Below are 16,371 nucleotides of genomic sequence, written 5' to 3'. Positions count from 1 at the left end.
GCATTTCTGGTCCCCAAAACCTCAGGGAAGTCTCACCTCCTCTTGGACCTCAAAGCTCTGAACTGCTTCGTCCAGAAGGAACACTTCAAAATGGAAACTTTGCAGAACATTCTCCCGATGTTGCACAGGGAGCACTGGATGGCATCTCTGGATCTCCAGGATGCATATTACCATGTGGCTCTCTGCCCCGCCACATGAAGTTCTTCTGTTTTGCAGTAGGATCCCAGCCTTTTCAGTTCTGAGCGCTCCCATTTGGGTTGCGCTCGGCCTCCAGGGGTTTCACCAAGCTGGTGGCTCCCCTGGTGGCACATCTGCACCCAAAGGGCATTCCGATTTTTCCCTACCTGGACGACTAGTTGGTCAAGGCGGCTCTCTGGCAGACAGTCCTGACTCATCTCCAGCTGGTCTGCCAGGCATTGCAGGACTTGGGGTTTCTGGTGAACAGGCAGAAGTCTCATATGGAGCCCTCTCAGGATCTGGTTTTCATAGGGGCTCAGATTTGCACCAGGATGGGGAGAGTTTCTGTCCCAGGAGATGGTCAATCGCCTGCTGACTGTTCTGCTCAGGGTTCTCAGGAGGCGGTATGTCACGGCTCGCCTGTTGCTTATGCTTCAGGGGCACATGGCATCTTGCGTCTTTCTAGTTCCTTGGGCTCGTCTTCATCTACGTCCTCTGGTGTCCTATCTACTCTCCCACTGGCTCCCGGGCCTCCCAAGCTTACGAGGCCTTGATCTCCGGCTCTGAGGGTCTCCTTGCTATGGTGGTTGCAGGTTCTGAGTCTCTGGGCGGGGATGTCCCTGGTCTGTCCTGCTGTGACCACTCTTACTACAGACGCCAGCGAAAGGGGTTGGGGGGGCCAGCGTTGGACATCCTCTTGGCCTAGGAGTTGTGGACTCGGAGGAGGGCCGTTGTTCATTCAATTGGAGAGAGTTGTGCGCAATTCTCCGGGCCCTGTTGTACTTCAGGTGTTTTTGGAAGGCCGGGCAGTTTTGGTCATTGGCATATGTCAACGCCAGGGGGATGGGGGAAAATCAGGCTGCTCCTTGAATGCTCTGGCAGCTCAGATAGGTTCCTGGGGGGTGGGGTGGATCGCATCTGGTGTCCCTGGTGGCCTCTCAGGTCAGGGGAGTGGACTCCTACCACCGAGGACCGCAGACAAAGAGAGCAGGACCATAGAACAACTAATAAGGATACACAAACTCAACCACCTCCAGTAGAATCTGCCTTGAATACAGAACAAACCCCACCAAATAATAAACCAACAGAACAAACATCGTAAAAGAAAAATCCTTACAACAACCGCAGAACCTCGATACTTCAACGACATCTCCAGACAGGCAAAGAATTCCCCCAAACAACCGAAAAAAAGACAGTAGGACCCAAGAAGAGAAAGGGATGATACTAATCCCCTTACTTCATATATCACAAGAACAGAAGGGCACTACCGATATCCACATCAAACCACAGGAGATGAAGCAGTAGAAGTCAACAACCCAACTATCATTCTAACAGACCGATGATTCAATGACGAAGCAGCATCCACGGAACCTCAACCAACCGACATCAACACAGAAGCACCCCAATTCAACACCGTCAAATCAAAACAGGCAGCAACAAATAACCCGAACCACACCAAAAAGATCCACTGCAATCTAATCAATGCAAGGTCAATGTGCAAACATGCCACCAAAATCTACGACCTCCTATATGACTGTGGTATCAACAACTGAAACATGGCTAGATGACAACTACAAGATCACTCGTTACTTCCTGCCTGATAACTTCAAGTGCATCGAAGCAACAGTAAAACCAAAAGATGTGGCGGATTGGCAATAATCCACAACACCTGGAAAATAAACTTGACGACCCATTGAACATTGATAACTGCAAATCTCTAATCCTTTGCCCATCAACAAAGCTGAAATTCATACTGGTATGCAGACCACCAACTTGCGATGCAACCTTTGTAGACACCTTCACAGAAGCAATCACCAACCTAGCCATTAAGCACAATCACCTGATTATCCTCAGTGACTTCAACATCTGGTTTGATGAAGAAACCACAATCACACAAAAATCTCTAGCCAGCCAATTAGCAATAATGAAATTACATCAACTAGTCAAAGGAGCAACCCACATGGCAGGACATACACTTGACGCAATCGTTGCCAACACAAAACTCATTACCACGGCGCCACCAATTCAGATCCTCTGGAGAAACCACCTCATCATTCCCTTCGTAATCACACTGGCCACACCAATAATCAAGCAGCAGGACAGGCCACCGATCATCATGAAAAGAAACTGGAGAACCATCAAAAACTGCAACTTAACTACTGGAAATCAGTAAACCACAAGCAACAACTATGGACGAAGCTGACCTGGACTAAAAAAAAAAAAAAGAAAATAGAACTATTTCACTACAACAACATACCAGATCGCCAAAGAAAATTCTTTTACACCATCACGCAAAAGAGCAACGGCAAAATGGTTTACCCCACTACTCAGCGCCATGAAAAGAAAAAAAAAAAAAAAACGAACTACAATGGAGGATCAAAAACGACTGCAAAAAGACATTCAAATTCCAACAACATACCCGCTCATACAAAAAGCAAAGAGGAAATGCTACGAAAACAATATCTTCAAAGCACCAAACACCGAAAAAGAACTCTTTAAAATCATAAACAAAATAAAAATCCCACCTGGCTGCAGCAACACCACAAATACCTTTGAAGAAACTATGCAATGACCTTGCAGACCATTTCAAAAACATAATCATGACCATCGAACAGACCATCCAAAGCAGACCATGCGACTGCAAAATGCAACCCACCCACCCAACGAGGAATGCCCGAATCTGAAGCTTCCCCCAAATATCAGTGGAGACATTCGTCAAACTGGTAAACAAAAGCAACAAAACAGGTTCCCCCGCGGATCTCTGCTCCCCCCCCAGACATATACAAATCAATCCTCTCACAAGGAACACCCACGGACTACTACAGAAACGTCTCCAACCAATCAGTTGCAACAGGGAGAGTGCCACAGTCCTTCAATTCAGCATACATCAAGCCGCTCTTCAAGTATACAGCAGGAAACGTGGAGGACCTCTCCAATTACAGACCTATCTCCAACACCCTGTACCCGGTTAAACATACATATATAGAACAACCCAAGAATGCACCGCCTATTGGACCAGGCACAATTAGGCTTTAGACCAATGAGAGGAACGTAAACAGCACGTCTCTCAATCTGGGCTGATCTAAAGGCAAACGCATACTCAGACAATAGTACCGCTTTGATATTTCTAGACCCATCCGCAGCATTCGACACAGTTAACCACGATATCCTCATCATGTGATTGGAAGAAATTGTAATTACTGACCGCGCCTTACAATGCATCAAATCCTTCCTAACAAACAGAACCCATATTGTATAGCCGGTCAAGTGGCACAGCGAGTAGAGCGCTCGCTTGACATCGTGCAGAGCCTGCTAGCACAGGTTTGAATCCCGGCGGGGCCAAACTCAGCCTTTCATCCTTCCGAGGTCGATAAATGAGCACCACGCACCGTGGGTAATAATAAGCAGTGCTCAGATACCCGAGGGTTCGTAGCGCTATATAAAAATGCCAAAAAAAAAAATGAATATGGATCAAACCTTTCAAATCCAACCCAAGAGAATCCTCATGCAGAGTACAAGGATCATCCTTCTCCCCGCTATTAGTCAACATCGCCATGTCTCAACTAATTAAAATTAAAAAGACATGGCCTCACCTGTTGCAACTACGCTGACGACACACAAATAGTCTACAAAATACAAGAAGAAAACCCAAAATTAGAGAGCTGCCTTCGTGAAACCTACAACTGGATGAACTCGAACTATTTCAAACTCAACCCAGGCATAACAGAAATAAGGATCACCACAAAAAACGGGGGGGGAGGGGAGGGACAACCACTACATCCCCTTGCCAACAGAACTTGGTACCACTCCAGACCCATCATCGATTGTAAAAAACCCGGGAGTCCGGATGGACAACAAGCTTACTCTAGAGCCACAAGTAAACACTTTAATCAAGAAATGCTTCCTTCTCCTGCGAGCAGTAAAAAGGATCCTACCATTCCTGTCATTCGCCAACAAAACACTCACTGTCATCGCTCTCATCATGTCCAAAGTAGACTACGCTGATAGTTTATATCTGGGCATGCCAGAACGACTTCTAAAAAATAAATAAAAAACTCCAATGCATACAAAATGCGGCACCCAGACTGCTTCTCAAAACTACCTCGAAGAGAACACACTAGCACTAAAAACGCTACACTTGCTACCAATAAAACAGCAAATCAAGTTCAAATCAATGTGCATAATGCACAGAGCAATCCGCTGCCTAACAGAAAAAATAAACGTACACCGGCCAACAAGGCCACTCAGATCCAGCATCCATTTGGAACCAAAACCACACAAAAGAAAATTAGGAGGATCCTCTTTCTCTCACCTCAAAACCATGGAACGTGCTACCAAAGAAAGAGATCACCTCCTATTAAGAAACTTCCCAAATCTTGGCTCTTCACCCCATAACTAGAAACAGTGCCTAGGGGGCACAAACACAACCGAAACAATGCTGATAGAGGAAACCCTATCTCTCTAAGCTACCGCCATCAACTGAAGTAAGGGAAGAACAATCTGCGACATGTCAACTTACTAATTGAAAGATAGATAAGCTAGAATCATACCAAAGAACGAACACGCAGAAATCGGGATGGAAGGGTAAGGGTGATATGTCAATAACACCTTGGCCTACAAAGTAAACACAGGCAGCAATTGATCACCGACAGAAAATGGAAAGGAAGGGAGCGGGTGAATGTAAAAATACAGCACCAATACCAGAGTGGGTGACAATGCACGCCTTAACCTGGTACATAAAGAACAGAAATAAAACAGATGGGAATATGCCTGCTCCATAGGACAGCCGGATACATAGAACAAGAATTATAAGGACTAAGAGTCATATAACCCACTAACTCAAAAGCTCAAATTTCTGCATACTTAACAAGAAATCCACACAACCACCCTCTTGCACTGCAAACCGCACGCACTTCACCACACTGCAACAACAAACATAACGCGCACCAACAGCACACGAGGACTCACATCGATCCGAAATTCACACCCATGCTCAGCGCACTGTGAAAACCGAACTGAAGCTGCCAACAGGACATCACTTTTCTACTCCCTCTTCACCCGATTAACGCCCCCCCCCCACCTTCTTGTTTGCAGATCCGACTTTCTCAACTGAGCACTCCCCTACCCTACCCATGTAGGGGTCCTAGGAGTACTGCCCTTAACTTTTTCTCCTTCCCCTTGTCCACGTACTTGGGCCGTCAAACATTGGCCCTCTTTACGAGTTTGGAGCTAGCCATGCTGTTTTTAGCGGCATGGCTACCCCCAAACTCGGGTCCGGGTTCTGTAAAATGGGAATTACCGGGCCATTCCGACCTTTGCAGGCCCAGTAATTCCCATTCGTGGGACCCAGTATGTCCCATTCCCATTTGAGCCCCCATTTAATGACGGGTCCGTTGTTAGCATCCTGTTCTGCTCGCAGATGCCACTCTGCACGTCTGGTCTGGCCAGGCGTAGAGTGGGACCTGCTGCAGAACTCGTAATGTGGCGGCCCGGTATAAACGCTGCCGGTCTCTTACCGGCACCGTTCATACCTTGGCCGCCAGTCGTAATGAGGCCCATTGACCCTCAAACCCCAGCAGCGAGTGGCTGCAGGTCCCAGTCCAGAGGACAGGGCCCTTTTAACTCTGATTCTGGGTCAAAGAGGGTGTTGTACCCCCACGGTGGCAGAGTGGGACACTTTCGATTTGAAGGTTCATGTAATGGAGGCTGGTACCTCAAAAGGATGGGGCAAGTGAGGAGAACGTGGAGGTAATTTGATTTAAAAAAAAATGTTATTTCCCAAAATAAATGCACCATGATGTGCAAGCGTAAGAGCAGTCGCAATTATGGGGGACTGATGTTTTTACACTGTCTCCCGTCGTTGGGGGCTTGGTGTGAATGTGATGGAAACCCAACAGCTGTACGGTCTTTTGACAGCGTTTTTTGCCCAGAGTAGACCATGCCATAAGAGGAGGCACAGGCCGATCGGTTGATGGCTGTAGCTGTAACCTGACTAGCCCTCCCAAAAAAGTAGATTTTATTTAAAAGACACGGGTAATTGAATTTCTCGACTGGACTAAGACACGTGTAAACAGGTCCAATTATGAAATGTACCCCAAATCTGGGACAATTGGAAAAACAACACATAAAGCAGCGACAGGGGAGTGGGCAGACTGGGAAACGGCGCTGTCAATCCAATGGTGATGATGATACCTATACCATAGAGAAGATAGCTTAGTTGTGATAATAGCACTGTCCGTGAAATAATGTTAGAGAAGGCATTGGGGTCGCTGGAGGCTGGTCATATAACTTTGCAGTTTCATGTACTGCATTTCAACCGAGATCCAGCACCACAACGGGAAACCATAGCAACTCTTACCCTTCGTTTCTATTTCGCTATCACAGCTCAACTCCACGTTGCCGCTACTGCCGGCTTCCACTTGATGATGCAATTGGCAGAAAGCGTGAGCGGAAGCAGCCCAAACGGAACTCCTCCACAGCCAATTGAAATCAGTCTTGGGCCCCAGCACTGAACAAACATAAAAGAAGGACTCGGTCCGCAGACTAAACCAAGAAGGACTTCAAGAGGAGAGCGCTCAGAGTTCTTATGAAGGGCTTTATTCGACGTTTGTGCGCATAGACTATAGAGTAGACGAGGGACTGAAAAACAGGTGCTGGAGTAGCGTGAAGTAGTGGAACAGTTAGCCTCCATTTTGCAATTGTAATATTTCCTATTGATTATAAGCATGAATGTCCCGATTATTTAATGATAATTTTCATTACTCCTAGTTCTCCTCTTCCTCTTCACAGTATGTACGTTTTGAGAGCCAGCCACCCCCTAAGGAACGCCCTTTTTTAACTGGAGTTTTTTTTCCACGTAATCTTTTACTCACAATCCCTGTTAGTTTTACGAAGCCGCATCGTGGAACCTTCCACACGAAGGGTGGTTGAGGAATTAAGACAGCAGACCCGTTTCCTAGGATGGGTGAAGCGGATGACTGCCCAGGGAGCACACCTAAATAGCTCAAGGAGGGGGTGGGGGATCTGAGGGAGGGGGGTGCGCAGGAAGGTCATACATGCATACACATCATTCATACCAACCCTCCCGATTTAGGGGGGAGACTCCCGACTTTTCAGTGAGAAATATTGATTTTTCTCACGTTCTTCCGCCCAAAATAATTCCAACGCCAATACATTCCTATGGGAAAAACTACGTCTCCCGATTTTCTCTCTCAAAAACTCCCTCTTAGGTGCGTCTGAATGTTGGCATGTATGACACGTAGCTCTTAACCATTTGTTTTGCAAAGGCAGGTGAAATCGCCTGATTTTGTTTTTGGCGGGTGAGACGCCCATTGGAATGAATGGCCATGCAGGAGGCTTGGCGGGTGAGTCGGCCATGTACAAGGCGGGTGACACCTGCCAAAAGCATGTGATTTGAGAGCTATGGCATACATGCCATTCCTCCCGATTTTTGTGGGGGACTCCCGATTTTCCTGTAAAAAAAAGTTGCTCTTTTTTACTGTCTCCCGCCTAAAATATCCCTAAACCCAATGCAATTCATTGGGGAAATGTCATGCTCCCGATTCTCGTTAACAAATCTCCCTCTCGGGATCTAAAACATTGGCATGTATGTACATGGCAACATTCAGACGCACCTGGGTTGGGATATTTCGTTAGAGAAATCGGGAGGCAACAATTTTCGTATTACTATGCATAGGGGAAAGAATTATTTTAGACAGGAGAACGTGAAAAATAGCAATATTTTTCACTGTAAAATCAGGAGGGCTGGCATGTATGGAAGCGGCCCACCAAACTACTGCCTTCATACATGCAAACCCTTCCGATTTAAGCGGGATACTCACAATTGGTCTGTGATAAATACTACTATTTTTCACGTTCTTCTGCTTAAAATTATTCTTTCTCCAGTGCATTCCTATAGAGAAATTGTTGACTCCCGATTTCTCTGAAGAAATCTCCCTCTCAGGTGCCTCGAAATATTGGCATGTTTGTGCCTCCGAGCCATCGGAGAAAAGGTTAAGCATTCTGTTGTACCTTGATTTCTCTGCTGTCCCTATACTGCGTGCATGCAAGATGATGAAATGCCTGTGGACTGTTGATCTGTGGTTGCTCCTGGCTGTTCCGTGAATGTCAGTTGAGAGCTGAGTCCCTTAGAGAGTGGGTGCCAGTGGATGTCTTCCTTTCATTTGGAGGACGGTGAGGGGATGAGGTTTAGTGGGAGCTTTGCTCCTTGTTCAGAGGCGGAATGGAGTGAGAGGTTTAGAGGGAGTTTTTCTGCTTGCTCTGAGTTTGGAATGGAGTGTTAGCTGGAGATTTCTGGTCGCTTTTCAAGATGGTCCCTTCTGTGTTCTCTGTTCCGTTCCCTTTCTTTTGTCTGTGTAAGGAGGGGGATGTGTGAGAACACGCCATTAAGTGGTTTGGATAATTTCTGGCCAACCCACAACAGCAGGTCAGACTCAGAGGATATATCTCAGACCTTATCTTGATGGGATGTGGAGTCCCACAAGGGTCTTCTTTGTTGCCAAACAAAAGCGGTTCTTAGGAGACCCTCTACTGGCACGAACACAGCCCATTGACCTGTTCTTGGGTGGATGGCCCCCGGGAGAGTCTCAACCAAGTCAGGACAAAGACTGATATGCAGGGATATTGCTCCTCTGTGAAAGGGACAGTGAGTTAAAGACTTGGTTGAGACGCTTCCAGGGGCCATCCACCCAAGAACAGTTCAATGGACTGTGTTTGTGCTGCTAGAGGTACTCCCAGAACCCCCCTTGTGTTGCCGCTGCTTTCTTTTTTTAAATTATTTTTATAGATTTTTAACATATTTAATCCAAACAAAGGCAATACAAGGTATACATAACAATTCATAATCTCATCAATTCATTTCACCTCCTCAGAATTAAGCCCCCATTTAATAATTCATAACAGTTTAGTATCAATTCATAGAGCATAACACAATCATGTACCAAAGCATCCATCAATAATCAATTATAGGGAGGGAAGCATTTGAACAGTCCATTTCCGGAAGCGGGGGAGAAGGGAGAAAAAAGAAAGAGAAAAAAAAAAAAGGAGTTGAGTCTGTGCAATTGAAGGCCATGACATCTGTATCAGGAGTTCATAAAATGTCTCATCAAGATCGGTTGAAAGAACATCTGCTCTCTATCTGACACATAGTTCAAAAAAGGGTTCCAAATCCGTATACATTTCGGGAGCTTCCCCTCAAGCATGGCAGTAAGTTTCTCAAGACCCAGTAGTTCCCACACTTTCACCCGCCAGTGCGCCATCTGCGGACCCTCCACAGATTTCCAGAAGCGAGCTCTTGTGATTCGTGCAGCAGTGAGCAGCTGAGCAATTAGGGCTGCTCTGGAACCCGACACTGGAAAGGATCCATCTTCTGGCACATCATTCAAAATTAATATGCGTGGGTCCATGGGGAGAAGTGAGCCAGTGATGTCCTTGATCTTAGATCGCACTTCCAACCAGAAAGTCTGGATAACCGAGCAATGCCACCACATGTGCCCTAGGTCTCCTCGCTCACCACAACCAGGCCAACATGTGTCTGGGTAGTCTGGATAAATAGCGTGCAGTCTGGAAGGGGGAAGTACCAGCGAAAACAGATCTTAATGGCATTTTCCTTTACCAACGTGCATCTAGAACTCGTATGGGCACTATGCCATATCCGCTGCCAGGACTCCTCCGGAATATCCATCCCGAAATTCCCTCTCCCAGGCCAGCATATAAGGAAGCTTCTCGCATTCCGGAACATTTTCCAGAAGTTTATAACAAGTAGCCAGCCTATGGGAACGCTGCCGCTCCAGAATTTTGAGTTCCATACCCAATAGGGACCTACCGGCAGCCTGGCGAGTGACCCTATTAGACAGCCAGTGTCGGAGTTGTATATACCTAAACCGCTCCATTTCAGACACCCCAAATTTCTCCTTGCACTCCTGAAACGTCAGCGGTTCCTGGTCTATGTACAGGTCCCTAAGTCCTAAGGGCCTACCCGAGTTCCATCCCCGAAATGAACTAGGATTCAGCCCCGGTGTGAACGCCGGATTTTGGACAATGGGAGACAGTCGGCCCAATCCCGAGGTGATCCCTCTTTTTGCGCTTGCCTTATCCCAGCTCCAGAGCGTTACCAGAGTCGTGGGTAATAGCCCCCCCTTGGTAGCTTCGTGCCTCTCTGGGTAAGAAAGGAAAATATTCCAATGGCAAAGGGGTGGCGGCTTGCTCAATCTCCTGCCATTTAGGGGGTTCCAAAGAGCTCCACCAAGCTAGCATAGCAGCTATTTGCGCCGCTCTGTAATAACGCAAAACTGAAGGAAGCCCTATGCCCCCGGATGCCGCTTTTCTCATAAGGAGCATGTAGGGAATCCTGGGCTTCTTTTTCCTCCAAACAAAGTGTCCTATTTCCTTTTGCATAGCAATTAAATCTACTTCGGGATCAGAAGCGGTAGAGAATGAAAGGCATACAGCAGCTTCGGAATAAGGGACATCTTAACCGCGCTAACTCTGCCCAGCCATGACATTTCCTGAGAATCCCAGCGTTGGAGCCAATCTTTGGCTTCCCTCAGCAAACCAGGTATGTTAGCTTTAAATAAGCCTGCAAAGGTCGGGGTCAAGTTTATACCTAGATAAGAGATGTTTGTAGAGGACCAGGGGATGGGAAATGCCGCTTGTACCTCTGCCAAGCCCGCAGGAGATTCCGTTAGGGCCATACCCACCGATTTGGCAGCATTTACTTCAAAGCCAGAAATTCTAGCAAAGCAGGATAATAATTTCATTAGGGGCAGAATGGACTTAGGGGCATCATTTAAGAAACACAACAGGTCATCTGTATATAAAGCCACTTTATGACATTGTCCTGCAAATTCAAAGCCCAATATCTACGCATTCGGTCTAATTTGTTGTGCTAAGGACTCCAATGCCAGGGCGAAGACTAAGGGTGACAGTGGGCAGCCTTGCCAGGTGCCTCTATATAAACGTATTAATGGGGTCCAATTTGTGTTCACCTTGATTGTAGTCGAGGGGGACTGGTAGTTTGAAAGGATCAATTTTGAAAAACTTGGTCCGAAACCAAATCGCTCTAGTATCAGCTGCAGGTAACTCCAGGGCATACTATTGAAAGCCCGATGGGCATCTAAAGACAATAATGATAACCTGCCTGGCAGCTTAGGGGCCAGAGCTATTAGGTTTATCGCCTGTCGGATATTGTCATATGTCGACCGGTTACATATAAAACCAGTTTGGTCTTTCTCTACTAACCCCGAGAGCACCTCACCCAAGAGCCCAGCTATTACCTTGTTCAGTAATTTTGCATCCGTGTTCAGTAAAGTAATAGGTCTATATGACGCGCAGTCCATCAGATTCTTTCCAGATTTCAAAATCAGGGTCGTAGTGGATTCTGTCATAGAATCCGAGACTGAGCCAGATACCCATATATCATTAAAGAGTTTTGTTAAGTAAGGGGAGAGCACAGATTTAAAGGTCTTATAAAATTTACTTGTGAGCCCGTCTGGCCCTGGGGCCTTACCCAAGGGGAGGGAGCCGATAGCGTTCTCTACTTCTTCCACTGTAATTGGCTCCTCAAGAACCTCCCGAGCCTCACGAGACAGTTGCGGCAAATGTGCATCTTGTATAAACATAACAGCCATATGCAAATCTGTATGGTAGGGGGGACGAGTGATCCCGAAAATACCCCTCAACTATACAGAGTTTATCCTCCTCCGAAGTGTAGTATGAAGCACAGGACAGAGATGATATTTATAATGTCTTTAGGTTTATTATTTATGTAAGTTATAAAGTTACTATAAGTACTATAAGTATGTATAATGGGGAATAGGGAAGGAGTCTCTGGAGGGAGCTACTTCTGTATCTCCAACCGTCCTCTGAGTCCTGCATTCCACCTCTACATTCTCCTTCTGGAATCCTTGTGGATTCCGCATCAGTGTAGCACAAGATGCACCATGCTACACATCCCCTTTCTTTCCAACCATATCTTCACTCTCCATGGTAGATTAATCTCCATAGTACATTAATCGTTCCGGTCTTTGATATCTTCTCCCAAACCTTGACATCGGAAGCTGTGTTACATTCAATGCATGTATGGAGTTCATTGGTAAGGAACATTTCTGATTCTCTCTAATGTCACCAACATCACTTTTGTCTATACCTTCACCATAATCCTTATTCACTCTCATAACTCTTCCATTATTCCATACTCTTCCATCACTGGTTCTTATGGCATGCTTAAATACTTCAATAACTTGAATGGGATCAGACCACTTAATGCCTCTCACTTCCAAAGCTTCCATAAGCTTCACTCTCACCAAACACCCTACTTTAAGTGTTTCATTACACCTGAATCTCTTCTTATCATACTCCGCTTTATTCCTGAATTGTCTCTGCTTAATCATATCTATAGCATTACTAGTTCCAACTCCCATATTTATCACTTCACCCATCCATCCAGGACAGAGCTTGGTGATTGCCTTTCTACCCCTGCTCAATTCAAATGGTGATATACCTGTAGAACTGTGCGGAGTAAATCTGTGTGCCATAATGACATTCCTGACTACTTCTTTCCAACTCATACCATTGACCCATGCCCACCTAATGGCATCCTTAAGAATCCTGTTGTACCTTTCAACCACCCCATTGGTTTGTGGGTGATACATCGCACTGGTCACATGCTTAACCGACCTTTTTTCTAAATAGTCTTCCATCTCTTTCAGCGACGAATTGAGGACCATTATCAGATAATATAACTCCAGGATATCCTTCCCTACCACATACCTCGTCCATGAAATTGATAATGTTTTTAGTTGTGACGCTCAGCATCATTTTTACTTCTGCCCATCTTGTTAAAATGTCAATCATAACCACACAAAACGTTTCACTGCCTTCACTCCATATAGGACCCATAATGTCAATTCCAACTTTCAACCATGGTCTGCTCGGCACATCAGTCATAACCATCGGGTACTCACTGCTCACACAACCCTTATCAGATCTATTACAAAGGATTCAGTTCCTTGTGACTCTCTCGATCTCTGCATCACATCCCGGCCACCAGTATGTATTTCTTATTCTGGATTTGGTCTTGGAAATTCCTTGGTGACCTTCATGACCTAGATCAATTATTTTCTTCCTTAGATCTTCAGGTGGAATTAATCTATCCCCTCTGAGCAAATATCCATTTTGTACACTCAACTCATCCCTGACACTCCACAGTCCTTGTACATCTGCCTCCTTGATCTTGTTGAGGGGGACTTGTCTTTTGTTTATATTTTCTATCACAAATTGTAACTTGGCATCCTTACTCATCCCTTTAAGCCATTCCTCCTTAGCAACAGCTGCGTCCTGTACTACACATATCATTTCCTGTTGATTCTCTTCACCATCACTTTTGTTATCTTCTTGGGTATTCGTAAGTCTAGATAAACAGTCTGCAGCATAATTCCTCACTCCTGGAATATACTTAACCACCACATTGAACTCCTGCATTCTATGTACCCATCTCTGTATCCTTGCAACACTTTGTCCAGTCCTTTGTTCATGAATAGTTCTACAAGTGGCTTGTGGTCTGTGTTTACTTCAAATTGCGTTCCCCAGACAAAACTCCTGAACTTGTCCACTGCCCAGACAATGGCTAGGGCCTCCTTTTCAATAGTCGCATATGACTTTTCTGCTCCTTTTAATAATCTCGAGGCAAACGCAATTATCTTCTCCTCTCCATTATGTAGCTGGGCTAACACCGCACCTAGATCCACATTACTGGCATATGTCGTGATTACTGTTCGCTGTCCCCTTATACAATTCTTCAGTGCCGGTGCCGTTGTGAGAGCACTGTTTATGTACTCAAAATCTTTCTCACAATTCTCATTCCACTCATATTTAACATTCATCCTGGTGAGATCCCTCAACGCAGCCGTATGATCAGCAAACTTCCTAACATATTTAGAGTAATACTCAGCCATTCCCAGGAAAATTCTTAGTTCTTCTTTGTTGCCAGGCCGAGCCATATCATTAATTGCAGATAACAAATACAGCGTGGTGTAATTCCCAGCTCAGATATTACATGACCTAAATATTCAATTTTCTCCCTGTAAATCTTTGATTTCTCTCTACTCAATGTCATGCCCATATTATGCAATTTCCTTAATGCTCCATCCACAATCCTATCATGCTCTATTTGATCTCTGGCAAATATAAGAATATCATCTTGAAAAAAATATAATGCTCTTATCACCATCGAAGATGTGATGCATGGTCTTCTGAAACACAGAAGCTGCTAATATAAGACCAAACAGCATTCTTTTATATTGGTACAAACCCTCAGGGGTTATGAACGCTGTCAAATGTCTTGAGTCCCTGTGCAAACAAATTTGATGATACGCTGAAGTGAGATCAAGAGTTGAAAACACTTTCGCAGGTCCCATCGTTGATAACAATTCCTGAATGTTAGGAAGATGGTGTCTCTCGGGAATGATGCACTTGTTCAATTCTCTGACGTCGATGCATACTCTTACCTTCCCCGAGCTCTTCCTCACAACAACCAATGGTGATACCCCCTCTGAAGCATACATTTTTTCTAATGTACCCTGTTCTTCCAATTTTTTTAATTAACTTTTGACCTCATCCCTCATTGCCAAAGGAACATTTCTAAGCTTCTGTGCAACTGGAATACAATCCTTTTTGAGCTGTATTTTATGCGCGATCCCTTTTGCACACCCTATTTCATCCTTGAACACCTCCTTCTTCACTGCCTCTGTAGACATTTCACTGGATTCAATTGCATAGACTGACTCTTCAGCACTAGCATCCAACTTGACCTTCAGCCATGCCTGATGCGTCCAGCTGAGTAAAGGTGTTTCACCTCTTCTTGATACATAAACTTTCGCTTTTGCAACCCTATCTTTGAAGGCCAACTCCGCCTCAAACCATCCAACAATTTCTATCTTAATCCCTCCATAGGCGTTTGGCTTAATGTCAGATTCATTCAGCCATTTTGGGCCTATTTTCCTCCAGATTCTTTCAGGTAGTAGCGTGTATTTTGCTCCCGAATCGGTCATCATTCTCACTGGCTTATCATTTATCCTAATGATAGTCTTCGGAATCTCCAGTTCCATGCCATCCACTGTGCTACTGACGGCAAATACACATTCTTCTTCCTCATTTTCTTCCGCACCACCAATCCAGTTCATGTTTGTCTTATCCATTCTACAACATTTCGCCAAATGGCCTTTGCCATTACAGTTCTTGCAAATGATGTGGATAGCTGGACACTCAGGACTGTTAGCCCAGTGCATGGGACTGTCACACCTGAAGCACGTCCTGATTCTTCCTCTACCTCTCTGACTCATCTGAGGGCGTCTATTATTCACAAAACGTCCTCTGTTGTAGCTTCCATACCCACGTGCAAATCCTCTGCTTCTCATATCACTGTTACTTCTCATATCACTACCATGTTTGTACGTGCCTTGTGTTCTAGAATCCTCTTTCCGTCTCACCACAGCGTTTTGACTATTGGATTCATCAGCTTTTGCTATTTGAATTGCATTAATAGAACTTTCCAACTTTACTGTGCTACTTTTCACTCTTTCCTCTAGTGTCTTGACACAATTCTCCATATGCTCCACCTCCTTGGCTATGCGTAGTACAGTATCCAAATCGGGATCGTCTTCTCCCCGCAGTCTTTCCCTGACCTTAGTACTATTGCACTCCAACATAAATTGATCCCTAAGTCTCTCATCAAGTTATGGTCCAAATTTGCAATTCTTTGCTATTTTCCTCAGGACCGTTATGAACTGCTCCACACTCTCTCCACTTTCTTGCAACCTCTTGCCGAACTTATATCTTTCCAAAATTGTACTTAATTTCTTTTCATAGTGTTTATTAAATTTTGCAATGCACTTTTCATATTCATTCAAATCCCCTTCATCATCACCAGGTAAATTTGGCAAGTCCTCATAGTTTTCCTGTCCTGCTGGCCCCAAACAGTGGAGTAACAGTGATTTCTTTCTCTCCACACTATAGTTTGTTCCACAGACAACCAAAGCATAATGCTCAAATGATTTCAACCATCTCTTCCATGGCAAATTGGGTTCCCCAGCTTCCAGTAAAAACATAGCTGGTGGTGGAACAGTGTGCATTGTCATATTGACAGCTGGAGGCCGATCACCTGCTCCTCTTTCACCA

General features: G+C 45.2%; 1 protein-coding gene across 1 annotated transcript in view; it reads right to left on the bottom strand.

The window, feature by feature from the left end:
• The window catches only part of IARS1 (isoleucyl-tRNA synthetase 1), a 2,025,584-nt gene extending 2,018,915 nt beyond the window's left edge, over positions 1-6,669 (bottom strand). Inside the window, exon 1 of the mRNA XM_069643896.1 lies at positions 6,536-6,669. The gene's annotated coding sequence lies outside the window, so the exon portion shown is untranslated. The remainder of the gene's footprint in view (positions 1-6,535) is intronic.
• Positions 6,670-16,371: the final 9,702 nt, after the last annotated feature.

Source organism: Ambystoma mexicanum, chromosome 2p, assembly GCF_040938575.1.
Source record: "Ambystoma mexicanum isolate Mex_15411 chromosome 2p, UKY_AmexF1_1, whole genome shotgun sequence".
Taxonomy (NCBI): domain Eukaryota; kingdom Metazoa; phylum Chordata; class Amphibia; order Caudata; family Ambystomatidae; genus Ambystoma; species Ambystoma mexicanum.
The sequence above is the reverse complement of the archived record's forward strand: the minus strand, read 5'-3'. Positions and strand labels throughout refer to the sequence as shown.